This window comes from Arachis ipaensis, chromosome B5, assembly GCF_059453495.1.
Source record: "Arachis ipaensis isolate K30076 ecotype BB chromosome B5, ASM5945349v1, whole genome shotgun sequence".
NCBI lineage: Eukaryota > Viridiplantae > Streptophyta > Magnoliopsida > Fabales > Fabaceae > Arachis > Arachis ipaensis.
In genome coordinates this window covers 34,799,030-34,815,046 of record NC_142440.1, presented here as the reverse complement: position 1 = coordinate 34,815,046, position 16,017 = coordinate 34,799,030, and positions in this window count along the sequence as shown.

Genomic DNA, 16,017 nt, shown 5'->3' with positions numbered 1-16,017 from the left:
TTACGGCAGGTCGGCAAGGTGAAAACCAAATTCACCGCCCGATCACGACAAAGTCAGCAAGATGAAAACCAAAATCATCGTCCGATTACAAAGCGACAGGTCGGCAAGGTGAAAACCAACTTCACCGCCCGACCACGATGAAAATCGAATTCATCGTTTGATTTCGACAAAAGTCGACAAAGTGAAAACCAAATTCACTACTCGATCAAGACGCATTAATCTGAAACATTCATCGTCCGATTATAAAGCTACAGATCGGTAGAAAGTGAAAATCAAATTCACTGCACGATCACGATAAAGACCAACAGAAATGAAAACCAAATTCATTAAAAGGTCGACCAAACGAGGATTAAACCCAATTTCTACAAAATCGGCAAAGATGAAAACAGAATAATGCAAGAAGTTATCAAAAGTGATCCATAGAAAGGACCTGACGAGGTCTTAATAAAATGGATTGCTAAAAAATAACTTAAAGACTGGACGACGTAAAGAAGTCGAACCAGTCGCAACAACCAAAGTTATAAGTAAATCCCTGGAAAGAGGTCTGGCCAGCCCTATAAAAGAGGATTACTATAACTTAGAAGGGCCTGACATGATGAAGTCGGCCCAAAACATAAAAGTTATAAAAGTAATCCCTGAAAGAGACCTGACAAAGGTCCAAAAAAGAGGATTACTAAATATAACTTAGAAGGGCCCAACATGATGAAGTCGGCCCAAAACAAAAAGTTATAAAAAGTAATCCCTAAAAGAGACCTGACAAAGGTCCAAAAAAGGAGATTGCTAGAAATAAGTTAGAAGGGACTGACATGAAGAAGTCGGCCTGAAACTAAAAATTTATAAAAAATTAATCCCTAAAAGAGACCTAAAGAGGTCCAAAAAAGAGGATTACTTGAAATAACTTAGAAGGGACCGACATGACGAAGTCGGCCCAACAAGCTACAAAGGGTTATAAAAAGTAATCCATAAAAAGAGACCTGGCAAGGTCCAACTAAAAATGGATTACTAGAAATAACTTAGAAGAGGCCGACATGAAGAAGTCGGCCCGAGCCAATTAAAGCCACAGCTTGGACCGACAAGAAGAAGTCGGACCAGCGAAAGCTACAGCTTGGACCGACAAGAAAAGTCGGACCAAAGAAAGCTAAAGAAAGACCGACAAGAGAAGTCGGACCAACGAAAAACGTGCGCTAAAAGGGACATAGCTTTGCCCAAAAAGCCACGGCTCCACGACAAGGCTATCAAAATTGTTCAGACTAACTACAAGGGTTCTACCAAGAACACTAAAAAGTTGTCGGACAAGTTAGCCCCAAAGGTCATCCCGCCTAAACAGAAGACAGACTAAACAAGATCTAATCAAAAAGAGGTCGGACAGCAAAGTACCAACACTCTATAAACATCTCACAAAGGCCAAGGAAAGGTCAAAAGGCCAAAGCCAGAAGTGCTTCGCTGAAAAGTACGAAGTCTTGAAAAAAGATACTACTTAAAAAGCGAAAAGCACGGCCTCAAAGACGGAGCTAAAAAGTCGTCCAAACAAACTATAAAAAGGTTCCCCATCGGAATACTACCTAAAAATTTGTTGGATTATGACTAAAAGGCCCGAGCAGTGAAGACAAACAAAGTCAGAAGAAGGATGAAAAGTCCTCTCAACAAACTAAAAAAGGGGCAATACCAAACTCGCACAAAGAGAAACTACTCAAGATCGACCAAAGTCAGGATGCTTGAGCACGATTTCCCCAAAGAGACCGAAGCTCTGAAAAGCACGATCTCACGGAAAGGTCCGAACTCAAGCAGGGGCAAAGTCGTACAGGTCGATGTCAGCTAAGAAAAGGCACAAAAACAATCTCAAAAAAGCCAAAAGGTTGGGAAACAACTTAAGGCTCAAATGTGCTTAGCTAAAAGGGATACAACTCAACTCAAAGAAGGCACAATCTCAAACAGTGCTACATACGTCATCCGAGACTAAAAAAGGTTCAATATAAAGAACACTAAAAAGTCATTGGACAAGTCACTAAAAGCCTGGATATCAAGCCGCAAGGATAACTTCGCCAAAGCAGAGGGTTGTCATCACAAACTTGAAGAAAGGCGTGATCCAGAAGGCAATGGTAGAAAACCCACACTACCACTAAAAAGAGGTCGGACTGTGAAGTACCAAACCTCTCGAAAATCTACAAGGATTGCAAAACAATGAAGAAACAAGCTAGACAGATGCTTGAGCACGATTTCCTCAAAGAGATCGAAGCTCTGAAAGCACGATCTCACGGAAAGGTCCGAACTCAAGCAGGGGCACTATTCATACATCAGTTCGAGCTATAATGGACCGGGTTGGCCGACCTCTTAGAAGGTTGGCCCATGTCCGACCTCTTCTCAAAGAGGTCGGCCAAATCACCAGAGGAGGCCCAAGCAGGCCCAAATAAAGGGACACAGCCCAATCTAAAGGCAGTTAAGGCCTAGAAAGATAAGGGTGGTTCCCCAGGAGATAAGATGACCTCACTTAAAGATAAGATAAAATAAGATAACTATCTTATCTCCAGAAAGGTCACTCCACACCATTATAAATACACTGGAGCACCCAAATATAACTCATACTCTGATTCTACTAAAAACCTGCTTAATACCCTTGCTAACTTAAGCATCGGAGTCCCTTGCAGGTACCACCACCCTCCGGTGACAAAGGATCAGCAGCATAGCCAGTCCAACAAGTCGGACACCACAGCTCCGGCCGCCACTCACCAGCCGGACACGTCACCGCCAACCAGCAGAGAAGATCTCGTCCGAGATCGACCTACAGTTTCAGGTAACCCTCGGAACAGGTATCAATGTTTGGAAGTGGATATGGGTCTTTAGGACACACCTTATTCAAGTTGGTGTAATCGACGCACATCCTCCACTTGCCGTTTTGCTTTTTGACCAGCACTACATTTGCCAGCCATGCCGGATACTTGACCTCTTTGATGAAGCCGGCTTCTAGGAGGGCTTGTACTTGCTCTTCCACCACTTGGGCCCATTCAGGTCCAAGCTTCCATCTTTTTTGCTGAACAGGTCACAATCCGGGGTATACTGATAGCTTATGCGACATGAGTTCGGGATCTATCCCCGGCATGTCGGAGACTTTCCAGGCGAAGAGGTCGGAATTCTCTTGTAGGAGCTTTATAAGCTTCTGATTCAGATCTTCTTTTAGGTTGGCTCCTATGTTGGTATTTTTTCCTTCCTCTTTTCCGACCTGTACCTCTTCAGTCTTTCACCCTGGTTGTGGTCGCAACTCTTCCTTAGCTCTGATTCCTCCGAGCTCAATAGTGTGAACCTCCTTGCCCTTTTCTCTCAGGTTCAAGCTTTCATTGTAGCATTTTCTTGCCAGCTTCTGATCTCCCCTAATGGTTGCAATTCCCTCTGGTGTTTGGAATTTCATGCAAAGGTTGGGGTGGACACCACTGCTCTGAGCTTATTTAGGGTTGTTCTGCCTATTAGGGCATTGTAGGCTGAACCCACATCAACGACTATAAAGTCGATGCTCAAAGTTTTGGACTTTGCCCCCCTTTTCCAAAAGTTGTGTGTAGGGGCATGAATCTTAGTGGCTTTATTGGCGTATCCCCCAACCCATATAAGGTGTCAGGGTAAGCTCTCAATTCCTTTTCATTCAACCCCAGCTTATCAAACGCTGGTTTGAACAAGATATCAGCCGAGCTCCCCTGATCTACCAGGGTTCTGTGTAGGTGGGAATTGGCAAGGATCATGGTTATCACCACTGGATCGTCATGTCCAGGAATGATGCCTTGCCCGTCTTATTTAGTGAAAAAGATGGTTGGGAGGTCGGGAGCTTCACCCCCGACCTGGTAGACTTCTTTCAAGTGACTTTTTCGAGATGACTTTGTGAGACCACCTCCAGCAAACCCTCCTGAGATCATGTGTACATGTCTTTTTTCGGGGTCTGCGGTGGTGGGTCTCTTCCATCTTCGTCATCTCGCTTTCTCTTGCCATGATGGTCCGACCTTTCTATGAGATATCTGTCAAGCCGACCTTCTCTGGCCAGCTTTCCTATCACATTTTCTATGTCGTAACAATCATTTATTGAGTGACCATATATTTTATGGTACTCATAGTAGTCACTACGACTTTCCCCCTTTTTGTTTTTGATGGGTCTAGGGGGAGGTAGTCTTTCAGTATGACAAATTTCTTTGTAGACGTCAACTAGGGAAACTCGTAGAGGAGTATAGAAGTGATATCTCCTAGGCCTTTCAGGCCGACTTCCTCTTTTTTCTTGGGCTCTCTCTCTTTCTCTTTTGATGAGTGAGAGGACCCAGATCACCAACTTGGCTCTCGGAGCCTGGCGTTTTCCTCTATGTTGATGTACTTCTTAGCTCTCTCCTATACATCACTCAGGGAGGTCGGGTGCCTTTTCGAGATGGACTGCGAGAAGGGGCCTTCTCGGAGTCCATTTACTAGGCCCATGATCACTGCGTCCATGGGCAGGTCTTGAATTTTCAAAGACGCTTTGTTGAACCTCTCCATGTAATCTTTCAAAGGTTCTCCGATCTCCTGTTTTACCCCCAGGAGACTCAGTGCGTGCTTCACTTTATCCTTCTAGATGGAGAATCGCATCAGGAACTTCCGCGAGAGGTCATCAAAGCTAGTGACCGACCTTGGGGGGAGGCTATCGAACCATTTCATCGCTGCTTTAGTCAGGGTTGTCGGGAAAGCCTTGCAGCGAGTAGCATCAGAAGCGTCAGCTAGGTACATCCGACTTTCAAAATTGATTAAATGATGCTTTGGATTAGTAGTTCCGTCGTAGAGGTCCATATCAGGACTTTTGAAGTTTCTTGGAACTTTTGCCCTCATTATATCCTCACTGAACAAATCTTCCCCTCCCAAGGGAGAGTCTTCTCGGTCACTGCGAGAGTTTCGACCTTTGAGGGCGGACTCTAGTCTTAGGAGCTTTTCCTCAAGCTCCTTTCGTCGTTCGACCTCCCTTCTTAGGCTCCTCTCTGCCTTTCGCTGCCATTCCAGCTCTTGCTTCAGCTGTTCCAGCCGTCCCTGGTGGCCATGGAACAATCCCATGAAATTAGTTGCAGGGGTTGCCCTTCTTTGCCTGATTCATGCCCCCCTCAGATGAGTTCCCTTTTGGGTCCTTTACCCCTGAGGTGCCTTCTTTGTTCTGGTTAGTCACCCCTTGGTAAGTGACTATTGCTCTGTCGTTATTGCCAGCGTCCTGATTCTCTTGCTCAGAATCAGACGCCGTGTTTCCGTCCTCGTTGAAATCGTCCGCCATCATTGGTTGATCTCCAGGTCCCCGACAACGGCATCAATGTTACGTGAGTAACCTGTACTTAACGGATTGGGCTTGCAAGGTTAGCCCAACGTCCAAAGAAGGTGGACTCCGACTTGGTTTCCGTCTGGGAGCTGCCATTCGACTTGAGTGTATGAAGGGGCGGGGGTGGTACCTGCAAAGACACTCCAATGCCTAAGTCAGCAAAGGGGTAAGCAGGCTTAAAAAGTATTGGAACTTAGAGATACCTGAGGGGTGTCAGTGTATTTATAGTGGTGAACCAATAACTACCGTTGGAGTAGTTCCACCTTTTAAGGTGGGTAACCATCCCTTTTTCTTAGGGAAGTTGAGATATGGCTCTTGGAAGTGGGTTGAGAGATTTTAGGGGCAGTTACTTATTTGAATAAGCATTATCTGCCAGCTGTCCTTCGAACCTGACTTCTTTAAGGTGGAGTTTGTGTTGATTCCGACCTCTTTTGAGGAGGTCGGTCGGAAGCAAAGGCCAATCTTTAGATTGGGCCTTTTGATGTGCTTGGACCTGGGCCTTAGCATTAGGTCAGGGTATGAACACATATATTTGCTTAGTCCCACGGTAAATTAAGTTAAAAAAAATAACTTTTACATGAATAGTTAATAACTAAATTCATAAATTAATAAACATAAAAATTAATAAATTAACTTTAATGAAAACATCTACTACAATATTTAATATCTAAATAAATAATCTTGTGCTTGACAACTTAATTACAAAAAAGAAAATCAAAACCACATTCATTAACACGTATATAATAAATAGAGTTTCAGTAATACTTAAAATAAACTCTATCAGTAAATCGTTTTTAACGATATATTCGGCCACCTAAGCCATAAATTGTATATCGACAAGTATTCTAACCATGACTGTACAATATGCGAAAACATAAACGTAAAGATAACAAAACTAACCGCAAAGTTGGCTGCCTCGACGACATACTATGATGTCGTATTCAGTTGATTAATGTCCAAATCACGTACATCTGCGTGCGTCATCTTAGAATAACTCAATAATATGGCAAAAAAGAATATAAGAGAGGAAAAAGTGGTCAAAAGGTTGGAAATAGGACCTGAAACGTCACTATGAACAACATGTATATATAAGCTGCTCTCTCACTGTAAACGAAATAAGACAGATTAAATGACACATGTATATCTCGTTTACACGCATGAGATAAAAGAGTGAGATGTATTTTCGTAATTAATTTATAAATTATTTATTTTAATAAATAAAATATTTTTTAATTTATTTAAAAAAAAATCCGTAGAAAAGAGCAGACTTAGAAGAGACAAATTACTAATTAGAAAGGATCTAGACGTTATCCACGCACATTACCACAACCACCGTCCTTCTGAGAGAATAGATATTTCTCTGCCGACGAACCGCCTCAAAAACTGACATCACCCAAACAGACACGTGTCATTCAATCCGTGTCCGGGGCCTGATCCGCCATCCTCGTTTCGGGCTCACCCCCCACGTGCGACACAAGCCCAACTGCCCAAAACAAGACGGGCCAGCGCTTGTCGGAGATCACGCTCTGTTTTGACGGGTCACGTGGCAAGCATCGCTTAGTAGAGGGTTAAAGCTGGAATAAAAATATAACAAATACTCAAATAGGGCCCAAGTGGGGAGGAGACATGGGTCACTTTCCTCCAGATAAGGATGGGCCCAGAGATAGTGATGGGGATAACCTTTGTTTGTTTTTTGGGGAAAGGGGGATGACGTCATTGGGTTGTGTGTGATGTCGTTGTCGTATGGGGCCCGCCCACGTGGTGGCCCATGTTGTGGTGGGCTATAGTGTTACTTGTGGGAATGGATGGCGCTGATAAATACTGAACTTGATGCTATTGCTGATGCTGATGCTAATGGCTTATGCTGTTCTCTCTCTCGTTAGTCTTTACCTCCGAATCCAAGTGCAAAGTAGAGAAATTGGAGGTAGGTTCGAAAATAACATTGAGATGGGTTCTTAATTCTTTGACCACAAATGGAATATGTGGTGTTTCGGATGGAGGTGTCATTCCGTATAGAATAGACTAAAAAATAAAATAAAATAAAATTACAATATCATCACTTTGTTGTTTTATGAGATAATATTACCAAATTGGGCAACAAAACATTAGAGTTGTGAGTATTCGGTAATGAAATATAACACCCATAAATAAAAGGTAATGAAATATTATATATTATAATATAATATATAACTCTTACTTTTTATATATATCATATTTAATTATTTTCAATCCTCATTTTGGATACATCGTTCATATATGTGAAAAGTAATTTCCTTTTCTGGCATATCTGTTTAGAATCCATTTTCGGATATGATGTTATTCATGGTGTTTTGTGTGTTTGCGTGTGTGTGAGGTATTTATGGTTGAGTCGTGGATCCCTTTTGTTATTAATGACAATACCAGAGATAACAAACAGATATATGATACTATGCATTATTAGATTGGTTTTTGTCTGATTTATCTTACTGTTCTTTTTGTTCTATTTTATGTGTTGAGTTCTTCTTTCAAAAAAAAATAGTACATATATGTGGAGCTATCAAAAGGAGTGGATCTAGCTTATTTGGATCAAGCTACTTCGATTTAGACTTTAGATGTAATAGTTTCGCCAAACACTTACAAGCGCGAGCTGGGTTACCGACCTTTTGATTTAAAAACATTTTCTCTTATATTTATTTGATCAGTTCTGTTATACGTTTAAATTTTTTTTGCAACTAAATCTATTAAATTAATCCAAACTCAATAAAAATTAATATAATTGTAGAATCGAATTGATAATTGAATCGATTAGACTACTAATTTACTGATTTATTAGTTCAACTGATGAGTTACTGGTTGAACCAGTAAAACTGATCCTACGTAAATAAAAAATATAAATAGTCTAAAATTTAAAATTAAAATTTAAAATATATATATCTTCACTAATATTTTAAAAACAATTAAGTTTCAACAAATTATAATCAATAAATTATAATCTAGTTATTATTAAATAAGTATATAAAATTTTAGTATTTTTTCATAATAAAAATTTTTTAATTATATTTTTATATTAAAGAATTTGTTATTTTAATAACTAATTAATTAGTTTGTATTTATTATATTATTATATACTATATGTATTTATTAAAAAATAATATTAATAAATATAATATAATCATAAAAAAATAATTATATTGTAATTAATAAAAATATTTGATATTTTTTATTTATACATATTTAATTACATTTATATTAATAATTATGAATAATAAAAAATATAATTAATTCAAATATAAGTGAGTATAAAATTAAAATAATATCTAAAAAAATTATTGTACGTTTTTACTATATAATTAATAATTAACATTTAAAATAATAAGGAACAACACGTGGCAAGGAGAGCATGTAGGCACAAAGAAGACCCAGGTTTGAACTGCATCTTCATCAATTTTGAAATTTTTTCTGTAACACCCTCACTACCAAAATGTCACGCTTCCGGCTGCGCCACTCTGATAGCAAGGAGTATTATGACTACTTTATATATTTAATATTAAGATAGGAGCCTGTGACTCGACACTGTATCCTATCGCTGATTTCTTTTGAAAACCGACAAATAAATACTTTATCTTAAAAAAAACAAGCAGGCATAGATTCATATACAAGACTCCTTACATAATATCTTATAATATAATATACATATAAAACATACAACTCATATCCCTCTTACAAAATTGTAATAACAAACATGAGGGAAGAAAATAATCTAATTAATACAACAACATATAAACCAGACGCAGGATAACTCTTCATAATGCTTCTTCATCCGGTTCCTGAAAAGGTAAAGCTGTAGGGGGTGAGAACCTAACACGGCCTCACCACGGAGTTTCAAAGTTGTCATAAGAAGATATTTTATAAGAAAATTATTTTCAAGCTCAGTGATTATCATTGCCTTATGAATCTTTTAAAAATCAATAGGTAATCGTTCAAAACCTTTTCAAAGAAACAATGTTTAATCTTTTAGAAATATGAAACCTTTCCTTTCTTATAAGAAAATCTCAATCGGAAACCAACCACGCAGTCAAACAACACAATCATTAATTCAGAACCAAAGTTCATTCTCAAATGTGGCACGCCAGGACAAACACAGGCAAGACAGACAAGGAAAGCACATGTTTAGGTAGCAGTTACAGCAAATAGTTCAAGTAGCAGTTAAGAACAGTTTAGCAATTAGGCAAACCAAAACAAATTCAAACCCAAACAAAGCATACAAATGCATATGATGCATGCCTGTCCTATGGCTGATGAGACTCATCTGTCGGTTATCCAGCCAACCCGACAAGTCTAAAAATACTTATATTGTCCCCCGACGTGCATCCCCAAGAGTCTATGCATAGCTTTTTCTCAAATAATCAATATTGCTCAATGGGGGTTACATTCTTGGAAATTTATATAGTGCCCGGTCACACTTACGTCGTAGAGTCAACAGAGTATCGAACTTTCAACCTGGTACACGTGGTGGCAAGCAATAGTACTTTATCCAAGGAACCTCGTATCTCAGATAATTCAAATTCATAAGCCATATGGATAATTCGAAGATCATATCTCAACATTCTCAATCGATATCTCAAAATTCTCAACATTCTCAACATCATAATCATTCATCAATCCAAATCTCATTTTCAAATTCATTCAAAAACCATATTTCAAAGAAAATCCTCATCATCCTTCTTTCCATTCCGTCCATTAACAATCCCAATTCAAAACATAATTCTTTCTTTGATAAATAAATCAATCTTAAAACATATAATGTTTAAAAACAAATCTTTTTAATTAATTACTTCAAATAAAACTTCCAATTTTATAAAATTTCGACAGCATCTCCTCTAAAACTCAGACACTGCCACCCTTTTCGGGTCCCATCCAAACATTCCAATTTTAACTAATGTATTAAATGATATAAATTAAATTATCTAAAATCAAATCATAAAATTCTTATTATTTCATAACTACCAATTTTATAATTTAAATATAGAAAATAATTCAATAATTATAAAATTAGACAAAATTTTAATTTAAATAACCAAACCTCATTATTTTTCGAATTTCTAGAACTTTAATCATGAATAGGAAAATAATCCATAAGTATAAAGTTTGGATAAAAACCTTAATTTATTTCAAATCCAACTAATTGCCTTTAATTATTTTCACTAAAAATAATTTCTGAAATTAAAACTATAAATAAATATATAATTTGAGATTAGTTCAAAATAGGACTTTTCAAAAGTCTTGGATCTTACATTCTCCTGAACGGTTCGATTGAACCGATTTTCACCGGTTTTTATCAGTTTTGACTGGTTCTGTTCTTTAAGCAGTTTAACTATTGGACCGGACTGGTTGGGAATCTGGTTCACCGGTTCACTAATTTTCCGATCGAACCGGTCGGTCCAGTCCGATTCTTACAATTATGAAAACCAGTTCATTATCCAGTAAACAACTCTCTGCGCTAAGTTGAATCATCAACGTCTTAGGTTGAATCATCAACAACAACACCGAACAAAAAATCTCTCTACCAAGGTCTTTGTGCTAGGTTTTAAACAGAACGAAAGACAAAAAAGATGAAGTTCTCAACGAAAACACAAAGCATTATTGAAGGTAACTTGATTCTAAATCGTGCATTTCTGCTTCTATGTAGTTGTAGTATTTTTATATGATTTAAGCCATGTTGATCAGGGTTCTGGTATCATCATTTGCAAATTCGGTGTTATTTTGATTTATATTTAGTGTAATTCATGTCATAGGCTTGAATTTGGAGTCTTTATATAGTTGTAGTGTTTCTTATGTGATTTAAGCCATGTTGATGAGGGTTCTGGTATCATCATTTGTAAATTCGGTGTTATTTTGATTTATATTTAGTGTGATTCATGTCATAGGCTTGGATTTGGAGTCTCTATGTAGTTGCAGTGTTTCTTATGTGATTTAAGCCATATTGATGAGGGAAGTCTTAACTCCCCAGTCCCCCCTTTGAAGGGTGAGGCGTGAACCCTCTGTCTGATTCCAAATCTCATCTATTGTTGCTTTCGAATCGGCTGAAAGAGGATTTTGATGTCACTTAGGAGAAGTATAGGGAAGTGTGCTCGAGTCTTCTAGAATATAATAAGTAGTTGTGACTCGGCCTAGCTAGGACAGAGCCATCCTAATCGTATGGATGTCTTTCTTACAAAGAAAGAGGAAAGGGGCGAAGCGCTAGTTTGAATTGAACCAATGGACTGTTCAGTCAGATAAAGACTTATGGTATCATCATTTGTAAATTCGGTGTTATTTTGATTTATGTTTAGTGTGATTCATGTTTGGGCTTGGATTTGAAGTCTTTATATAGTTGTATTATTTCTTATGTGATTTAAGTTATGTTGATGAATTTTTTGGTGTGATCATTTGCAAATTTTAGGTTTTATTATGAGTTAGATTTAGTGTCATTCATGTTATAGACTTGGATTTGGAGTCTCTATATAGTTTGTATTGTTTCTTATATGATTTAAGTCATGTTGATGAATTTTCTGGTGTGATCATTTGCAAAGTTCAGGTTTTATTATGAGTTAGATTCAATGTCATTCATGTCATAGGCTTGGATTTAAGCTCTCTATATAGTTGTAGTGTTTCTTATATGATTTAGATTCAGTGTGATTCAACATATTTTACCGAGTTATTTAATCTTTGTTTATTATCTACTACTGTGACTTATATGTCATGAAATGGCTGGAGCTCATTGATCCTGCAAAAATCAAAGATGGGAATACACTTGGAAAAATTGAAAAAAAGTATGTATATTTAAACATAGTTGATTCTCTAATTCTAAATTAAAACAGATTAATAATTTTCTTTTAATTGCAGGATAAAGTTTATCATTTCAGAAAAGAATATGCTTCACGGGTTCTCTTTGACGAAACAAATAAATTGAAGCACAAAGCCATTAAAGAATCTGAAACCACAAGACTATCCAAGCCATCTGCTGTAATTACAAGCCCTTTCTGTAAATTTTCATTAGGAGATATAGAATAGGATGAATATTGTACTTCTGTTTTTGAATTTATGGATACTGTTTCTTGTAAATATGTTAAAAAATACTTCTCTTTTTGAATTTTATGAGTACTGTTTCTTTGTAAATATATTAAAAATAGCCATTCATGGATATTAGGAATTTCTACACTTCTTGGATGTGTTTTAATGAAAATGATGAATAATAATTTATTTAATATGATGTAATACTGAAATTATACAACCACAACACCAAAGTTCATGCTAATAAAAACAAGAAATTGCTAATATTAAAACTCAAAACTATTTACCACAAAACAATTGTAGAAAACTAAAGTTCAATATTCAATAAACACAATAACAGCTAAAATTCAGTAGTTATTAACACAATACAACACAGAAAGCAAACATCAATTTTATTATACTAAACAAATAACATCGAATGTCATTCAAATTAAAATGGAAAGTTTTATCTTATTGTATTGAATCTCCAAATTGATAATTCATAATTTGACAAATTGCTCATCAACATCAAATTTCAATAACACAAAAAATAGTCAATAGACCACTATTATTAACTCAAAACAATAGCGACACCATTATTCATATTTGAAAACATCGAAATCTAATATACAAAACACTAAATGAGTAACACTAATCTTCACAAATCAATCCATAACAAAAACGAACTTATCAAAACTCATAGATTTCAATCAAATTTAAATCCTTAATCATCAACACTGATTTTTATTAACACTAATTTTCTTAATCAAATTCATAACTACATTATTCTCTCAATCAAACCTTGTTGACTACATTCGATTGAAAAAAAATTATCCAACTCATCATGGTTCAACGTAATAGAACTTGCATCATTAAACCCACCCTTATTTAACACACTTGAACTTGCATCATGCATTGTTTGCTCTCAATATTTGTTTTTAAAAACGAAACAACGATCGAAAACCATAACGTAAAAAAGAAGAACAAAAAAAATTGAGAATGCAGAGAAAAGAGAAGAAAATATGAGAATACAGAAAAAAAAGTGAAAAAGGAGCAATGAAATCACGAAAAATAACTTGATTGGATAAATCGCTTGGTTGTAGAGCTTTTATTTGATTCCAACATACAAATAATTTTACGAATAGTATTTTAAATTAGTTTTTAATTAGCTAAAAATTTAGTTTTAAATAAATTTTAATTGTTAAATTAATTTTTCATATATTAGTTTTTAGACACATTAATTGTATGTTATATTCTATTAAAAAATTGAATAAATAAATTATCATCCTTATTTAGTTAAGATATAAAAATTTTTAAAAGTTTTTTAAAATTTTCGTATCAATCTTCAACAAAGATGAGTAATTTGACATGAAAAATTATTTATTTACAAAATAAAAATTAAAAATTAATTTGATAATTAAAATTCATTAAAACTAAAAAATAACAAAAAAGTTTTTAAAAAAGAACTTGGGGCATTATTTTTTTTTAACATTGATATTTTTTTTTATTTTAAATTTAAGGACAAGGACAAAATTAGAGGATTTAAAATGTGGTTGCTACTTGCTATATCGATCACTATTTTTTTACTAGGTATCTATCAAACCAAAAGTTTAATAACTAATTTTTTGGGTTGTATTTATTTAAAGGGACAAAACACTTTTATCTAAAAGAAATGGTTAAGGGATACAAGTCTTTATCCATGTGTACCAACTTGTGATGATACATTGATCACTATATAATTAGGCTATAAATGAAATGGGCTTACAAAGTAAGTTGGATAAGAATATTATAGATGTTGATCCAACAGAAAGTAAAGAAAGAAAAATTGTTTTTTTTTTTCTTTTAAAAAAAAAATGACAAACAAAAAGTTTTTTTTTTTTTAAATGGATTGGACAACTTAAATTTTAGGTATAACCACATCATAGTTCTACTCACCACATATTCATATACACAATATTTTAAGGTGGCTACTCCAATAAAGATTTTATCATTGTCATCATGTGAAGATACTTTATTTTGATCATTGGATGATAAATTATAAAGTTTGATTTTCGTATGTTATAAAAATGTTATTTTTATTTAAAATATGACCAAATAAATAAATTACACTTTTTAAATAAAGATTATCATAAAAAAATATTTTTAAATACATCTTTATTAGAGTAGTTACCATATTCTAAAAATTTATATTCACTATTTAATTTCAGCCAAGTTTTGAACCTAGGTGCGATTACTTACAGGACAAATAAATTACCATTGCGCCAAGACCTCACCCAAATTTTTTCCATCTAATATGATGAAGAATTCAGAGATTTATTTTTCTTTTACGCCAAGAATGGTGAAATTTTTTATACGTTTATATTAGCTTTAGAAAATAGTTTATTATATTTAGGTAAATAAAACATTACTTAATGTTATATACACTTATTGTAAGAGATGCGCTGCTTAGACAAAACGTCGTTTCTAAATTCTGACATTAAAGTTTAGAAATTATTAAATTCTATTTGTTGATCAAAGTCAAATATGGTTCTTCTACCTCCAACTACAAGAGAAAAACAATAACTTAAGAAGTATGATAGGTTTTAGAACACTTGTAAAAGTACAACATATTTTTCAATTGTCAATTTCTATCTCATATTTAATATTTATTCTGTGTTGTAAAGACGATTTAATGGAAATGCTTCAAGTACTGCCTCACCATCGCAAGAAGACAGTCCATGATTCTCTGCGCCATTGAATAACAAGAGCAACACCCCTATATTGTTTCCTCCTTCTACTAATGCACTTAGCTTCGTATTGGAATTGGTTTCAAATCTCCTATCTACATAGTTATGGTCCTATAAGTTATAATAGAGAAAGTTTTTGTGTTGAATTTGTATTTCATATTTGATGGTTTTGAATATCCTTAAAATTTAGAGACTTACAAAATTCAAAATTCAAGAGACTTTTAACCACAATTGTCATAATTAAACTGGTGATTGAGTCGGTCAGATTATTAGTTTATTAGTTTATTGGTTTAACCGATAAGTTACTGATTAAACCAACAGAATCGGTCCCATATAAATAAAAAACATAAAATAGTTAAAAACCTAAAATTAAAATTTAAAATACATATCTTTATTAATAGTTTAAAAACAATCAAATTTCAATAAATTATAATTTGATTATTATTAAATAAGTATATAAAATTTTAATATTTTTCATAATAAATATTTTTAATTTTATTTTTATATTAAAGTATTTTTACATTTCTTATATTTTTATATATTATATGTATTTATTGAAAAATGATATTAATAAATATCATATAATCATAAAAAATAATTATATTCTAATTAATAAAAATATTTGATTTTTTTATTTATTCAAGTATAATAACATTTATATTAATAATGATGAATAATACAAAAATATAATTAATTTAAATATAATTGAGTATAAAATTAAAATAATATTTAAAAAAATTATTGTGGGATTTTATTATATAATTAATGGTAGAAACTCAGATACAGTCAAGTTTACGTGAAGTTGATAACTGAGAGCCGTTAGATGAAAATTTAGTCAAATCAATCAAATTATTTAACGGTTCTCAACTATCAACTTTGCGTGAAATTGACTGCACTTGAGTTTTCACCATAATTAATACGTAGCATATAAAATTACAAGAAATAACATAGTTTAGTGGCAAAAAGAGCATGTAGTAT